The sequence below is a fragment of the Podarcis pityusensis genome, assembly GCF_964106645.2.
Source record: "Podarcis pityusensis genome assembly, chromosome: 7".
Lineage (NCBI taxonomy): Eukaryota > Metazoa > Chordata > Lepidosauria > Squamata > Lacertidae > Podarcis > Podarcis pityusensis.
This window is the reverse complement of record NC_138031.1, coordinates 28683488-28690213: the sequence shown is the minus strand read 5'-3', so window position 1 is coordinate 28690213 and position 6726 is coordinate 28683488. Positions and strand designations below refer to the sequence as shown.

Here is a 6726-nt window from a genome sequence, read left to right as displayed (position 1 = left end):
ATTGTAAAAGGACTCACTCACACATCCCTGTGTTTGGTGGGAATCTAGCTATCATGGCTTTGGGGATGGGGCTGAATGGAAAATAGGTAAAGAGGCAGGGGGCATCTAAACAGTGCAAATTAGGTGAAAGGACCAGTGGATGGCCAGAGGGAGGAAACAAGGATTAACAGAGTTCCTTGAGCCAAGGGGGCTCTTGAAAGTGTTTTCAACTACAGTGGTACCTCGGGTTAAGTACTTAATTCATTCCAGAGGTCCGTTCTTAACCTGAAACTGTTCTTAACCTGAGGCACCACTTTAGCTAATGGGGCCTCCTGCTGCCACCGCGCCACCGGAGCACAATTTCTGTTCTCATCCTGAAGCAAAGTTCTTAACCCGAAGTACTATTTCTGAGTTAGCAGAGTCTGTAACCTGAAGCTTATGTAACCTGAAGCATCTGTAACCCGAGGTACCACTGTATAGGAACCTGCTCAGAATTTAAAGAACTGCTCAGAATTTAGAACTTCTTTGAGAAGTTCTAATGCATTTAGTGGCAGAGGAAGAGGCCTCTTCAAGAATGGCTTCTTGGTTATGGAATGCCCACCCCCAGCAGGTTTGACTAATATAAGTGCTTTTCTCATATAGGTCAATATCTTTCTATTATCCAGAATTTTAGTAGCAGGTTCCTGGTTGCTAATTTATGGTCTGCATCATCTGGTTTTATTTGGACTGCCTTCATTCTTGTAGTTTTTCTTTCAGTGAAATTGTCTTATTACTGAATTTTTAATTTTATTCTGAATTCTGTAAGCACATTTGGGATTATCATTTCATATACAAATACTTTAAATTAGGGGAAGAGCAAAGCTAGAGCAAAGCTAGCTGGCAACTTGGGAAGTTGTGGGGTTACACCCACACATTCTGGTACAACTCACCTGTATGGCTACATTTCCGTACAGATACTCACCGTATGATGGGAATTCATTCTATATCCCAGGGACCCAATGCAACTATCCAGGTCTCTCTGGTCCTTGGAACTCTCCCCAGGCCACAACTCCTCCCTCCAAGCCACCCCCTTCCTTGCACCTCCAAGTGTTTTCGCCTGGCTGGAATGTGTCCTTGGACTCTGATCGTGCCTCTTGCTCACCTGGATGGAAGCTAGAGAGAGGCGGGTGAGTGTGTGTGGAAACGAGATTACAGTGGTACCTCTGGTTACGAACTTAATTCATTCCAGAGGTCCGTTCTTAACCTGAAACAGTTCTTAATCAGAGATATCACTTTAGCTAATGGGGCCTCCCGCTGCCACCACCGCACAATTTCTGTTCTCATCCTGAGGTAAAGTTCTTAAACCGAGGTACTACTTCTGGGTTAGCGGAGTCTGTAACCCAAAGTGTTTGTAACCTGAGGTACCACTGTACTGTATAAAGTTAACACTTACACCCAAAAGCTCCCAACCCCTGCTATATCCTGTAAACCTGGATATTTTGTAAACCTGCCATATCCTGGAACCCTGAACTAGAGCACTCCAGATTGAAACATTTGTTGTAAGTCCCACTTTAATAATATTGGTCTCCCAGCAGAACACAGAAAGGTGTGCGCAGCTCAGTAATGACTCTGCTGATAACAGGTTTCAGGCAGGGATTCTTTCTCAGCCCTACCTCAAGATGTTGAGACCTTTTGCACGCAAAGCAGAGGCTGTACCACTGAGCTACAGCACTATCCATAGTGTTTGCAGAGAACTTTTCTTGTGACTCATGGATTAGTGCTGCGTCATGCAAAGACTTTTCCTTATCACCGTGCTGAAGCTTGCAAAGCAAGAGGCAAAATGGGACTAATTTGGCTTTTGTTTCAAAGGGCACCCACATCAGATCAACGAGAAGAAACGTACGAACTCAATAGGTTAACAGGAAAACATCCACATTCAACACAAACCGTAAAGCGCATGACTTTAAAAAAGATAACAACCAAGGCCTAAGTGTCTAAGTCTGAATTTCAGAGGTTCTGAAAGCAGTGGAGGGAATTTCAGTATATATCCCCTCCTGCTAGCTCAGTGTCTTTTCATTCTAGGTGGCCTACTCTGTTGTTTATTGCTGGTTTTTGAAAATACAGCCAGATTTTTTAAAAAGCACTGTACTTATCTATAATTAAAGTACCAACCAGAAAAGGAAAACAAACCCTTTCCCATCTCCTTATACTCAGTTTAAAAATCAGAGATAAAACAAACTAGGAAAAAGCACTGGGCTTGTGGGGGGGATATTAGTACACAGGAGAATGGGTAATCTTCTGGTTAACAAAAGGCTCACAAAGGGCCCAATGTTGACTTAAGTTGGTTGAGGTAGGTCACTTGGCAAAGTAAGCAATTGGAAAAAAAGATAATTTTTTTACAAAATTTTTTAAAAGGGGTTACCTCCTTCCAGGGAGCAAATGAGATAATATTGTAAGGAGCCAGAATCAGGTGAAGGTCAGCAATAAAAAAAATGTCCAACATTTCTCCAATGAAAATAGGGATGTCCCATTCCATAATGATAATTTTACTATTTATACCCCACACATCTTACTGGGTTGCCCCAGCAACTATGGGCAGCTTCCAACATATATAAAAAACATAATAAAACATTAAAAGTAAAAAAAAACCTTCCCTATACAGGATTGCATTCAAATGGCTTAGGGGTCAGATAACTCCATACGGTCCAACATTTCTCCAATGAAAACATGGACAGCCTATCATACCCTCCAACATTTCTCCAATGAAAATAGGGACATCCTAAGGAAAAGTGGGACATTCTTGGATCAAATCAGAAACCAGGATGGCTTCTCTAAACCAGGGATGTCCTTGGAAAATAGGGACACTTGGAGGGCCTGGTTTAGGGTTAATATTGCCATTTTTTTTTTCTTGGCAGGAATCCTGTTCTTTTAACAGCTGTGTGACCATCAAGAGATTCAGAAGCACACACCTTTCTGTACAGCATTGCCTAGCAAATAATCACAGGTTGGCTATGAGTGTTGAATATGATTTATCTCTGAATGCCTCAAAACCTTTGGTTTTGCGCTGCTATAGACTAATGGTAGTTTTTCATGCCAGTAGGTGACCTGACAATGGAGAATTTTAGAACTTGTACAAACCAGCCCTGTTCATTTATAGCCCTCTAGCAGAAGATGGCCATGGGTCTGCTTTTTTGAACCAGAAGACCCACATAGGGGAAATGATACCCAAAGCTGAATGTGCAACACCCACTGCCTCCACTGCTTAAAGATGTCCTTGTTTTTTGTGTGAACCAGTGACCTGCCTCAACTGTACACAATACTATCCATTTCTGCCCTCCCTACCCAATAAACCCAGAAATTCTATTCAAAGAATTGCAGAGAATGTTTGAGAATAATCTTCCCCAATGTTGTGTGTTTTATAATTGCATGTGTGCAAGATCGTAGGATCTAATTTATATTTTTATTTTTTGCCTCTGGTCTTTCATTGGTTAGGTGAAGAGACCCATACATTAGGCTGAAATCAGAATAATTAGCTCCACTCTCATCCTCATCACAATTATATGTTTTGGAAGTGCTGGTCTGCAAAAAGTTAACCCATTATTTAGTAAAACCAAAAATAAATGAATAGCTACAGTCACTCCACAGACTGCATTTGGATGTAAGACTAAAAACACAATTTAAAGCTGTCTGAATGAGCCTCAGACTCATGTGCTTCCCCCTCCACCCCTCATCTGGGCACAATTGCTAGGAAGATATTGAAAGGACCTGCTTCTGTTTCCAACAAACCACTGTTTATTGTTTCATCTGAACTGGGACCGTTGTGGTTAGTTTTAACTATAGCTTGTCCAAATGAGCCAGTTTCAAGCTCTTGGTTTTGAACCTGGCTTGTTTTGATAAATTATTTAAAACTAACCCCGGGTCCCAGTTCAGATAAAATGACAAACTCTGGAAACAAAAGCAGATATATCTGATCTTCTCATGGCAGCATCGAAGGAGCGCAGGCTCATGCTTGCAACACTCAGCTTTAGTTTTGAGCAGGGGTGGGGAATGTGTGGCCTTCCACATGTTGTTGGGACTACAGCTCCCATCTTCCCTGATCATTGGCCCTGCTAGCTGGGGCTGACAGCCGTTGGAGTCCAGCAACATCTAGAGGGCCATAGGTGCCCTATCTCTGATTTAGTGTCCTGTCTGCACCAGGCCACTCTAGGGTTGCATGGTCTGCCCTATTTGCTTCAATGGAAAGTGCATGGGTTCTATGTGCATGCAACTTGCATGCTGATCTGCTTTGTCTAATTAAATTAATGGAGCCCTTTGATGCAGGGGAACTCTGGGTATCAGTGTCCATTGGCCTGAAGCAAACCATCAGACTTCGGGTAGTGTAAGTTTGTTGAAATACGATGCCATTTCTTTCCTTTAAAAATCCGAGTGCCACGCTGTCCCAGTATAATTGCATCCTTGAATGCTTTGAAGTATGTAATAAAGAGGACTGCACCACACATTTAATCACCAGAAGAGACAGGTTTATTACACGGGCTAGCTGCAATTGCTTCCAATGAAGCGTAGACCAGATTTAACCCTTCTTTTAGCTTGACAACAATGGAGCTGGAGCTCAGGTCTTGAAGCAAAGGGGAGACCTGCCTGCTGCCTTATGGTTTCGTGGCATTGGTGGAACTATGCCAAGAGTTCATTCAAGCCGGGCACCAGCCCTCTCTGTAGTAAGATGTGTAGTGAAACTCTCCCTATTTCTTGGCAGCAGCACGCATGCTTGCATTTAGAAAGTGACTGGAATTATTAGGCACTGTACAGAAACGAAAAATGAAAACAGGTTACACTCAAATGCTTGCAATCACTTAAAAGTAATGAAAAGGCATATTTGGGAGGAGAGGAAAGGAAAGGGAAAATCAAAGGAAGGCCATTTGGAATAAAACCCAGGTAGTGAGTAGTAGTTGTGACCTAAGAGGATTTAAACTGTTAAAGGTTCAAGATGTTCATATTCCTAGTTTCTCAAGTGCTTACACGCACAAAGGGCTCAGGATAATTTTATTAGATATCTGTTCCCAATCATAAATCTGGGGAAGCAGAGCCATAATAAATTTTACCACGATCAGCATTTTCTCAACACTTGGCAGAAATTGACAGATGCATACCTGATGGAAAGTTGCCAGTTGGGTAATGGTTGTCTGTATTCACCCTCTGCCATGGCCTGCCAAGACAGGAGTCACATTTTGCCACACCCTTTAATCTTGGCATGATGCACAATAAAACTCTCCTCCCTCTTCCCCAGGAAGGGTGTTATGGATAGCCAACTTACTAAGTTTCATGGACACTGTGGAAAATTGGTTGAATAGATGATACTACCTAGTAATCATCACTTTCAGGACTCTTTTAACATGCACTTCTTTCCCATGTTTTTCTAAAAAACTGAATTATTCCAGGAATTGTCACTACTACTGCCTTAAGAAAACACTTTGCTTAGAAACAGCTTTGCTTAGAAACAGTCCCCATGTCAGCTATTTCCTGTATTTCTATTTTCTCTGTATTTCTATTTCCTCGTAAACAGTATTCATTTTTTTCTGGCAACTTTTATAGTGAACAGCTTGCATCATTTTGTCGGCAGCTTATTATAGAGATTATTATCTACGGGTTGTAGCTGAGCTCAGTTAAGGTCATAACCTTAAAGTGTGGGTGAGGAACTCGTAACCTTCCAGATGTTGCTGTAGTACAAATCCCATCACCCTTTAACCCTCAGATATGCTGGCGGGGGTTGACGGGAGTTGTGTTCCAGCTGTTGGAAGTGCAACAGCAGAGATCGTTTTGTGTGAAATGTAAGAGTTAACTATGTTAGCGTTAAAGTTAATCAGCCAAGAGTGGGATGGGTGGAGGTGTTGCTTAGCAACCAGGCAGAGTAGCATGATCCTTGCTGAGGTAGCATGTGCGCTGATTGGCTTTGCACTTCAGAGGGATTTTTCATCCGTGTGTTTGGTTGAGTATCTCCCTTCTATGTACTGTACAAGAACTGAAATTGGAGACATAGCTCATTCATTGCTTATGTATTGAATGTAGGAAGTCCTGAGTCAATTCCTGGTGACTCAGCTGTATGAGATGATAGGAAAGACCTATGCCTGGGTTGCTGGAGAACTGCTGGTCAGAGTAGATCTTACTAGGCCACATGGAACAATGTCTTAACATGGTATAAAACAGATCCACATGTTCAGTGAATAGAATATTGGCTGAAGACTTGGGCTGGATCTAGACACATCAAAGAAGCGATTCAGTTAAACGCGTTGCAAACTCATACAGGGAAATCTGGTAGGGAAAGACAGGACTCCATAGCACCATCTGGTGTCACAGTGTTATACTGCATATACAATGCATATAGAACACTTTTTCTTTACCAATCTAGCTGAGTCCTAACTATTCAAAATCCCTACCTAGCAATATTTTTACCTATTTGCCTTGAACAAGGCACTTTCTCCCAGACTAATCCTAGCTCACAGGATTGTTGTGAGGGTAAAATGGGGACAGCCTATGCACCTTTACGTCAGTTCTTTGGACAAAGGAAAGCATTCTGATGCAATCAATAAGTAATATTTTTCTGGTTGTAGCAATGCCACCTTCTTTCTTTTCTCCTCCCCCCCCCCCCCCGCCTTGACAACTGCTAATATACTGCTGAAGATTTTTAATGCACAGAAAGAAAGAGCAATAGGAGTTATTAAGCAGTTAATCTACTTCAGAGGGTTACCCATGTACATTCTGTAGGTGTGCTTG

General features: G+C 42.1%; 1 protein-coding gene across 1 annotated transcript in view; it reads left to right on the top strand.

The window, feature by feature from the left end:
- Positions 1-528: 528 nt before the first annotated feature.
- ATP6V0D2 (ATPase H+ transporting V0 subunit d2) overlaps positions 529-6726 on the top strand; it is a 109808-nt gene continuing 103610 nt past the window's right edge. The window contains exons 1-2 of the mRNA XM_081013571.1: positions 529-589; positions 2874-2962. The gene's annotated coding sequence lies outside the window, so the exon portion shown is untranslated. The remainder of the gene's footprint in view (positions 590-2873; positions 2963-6726) is intronic.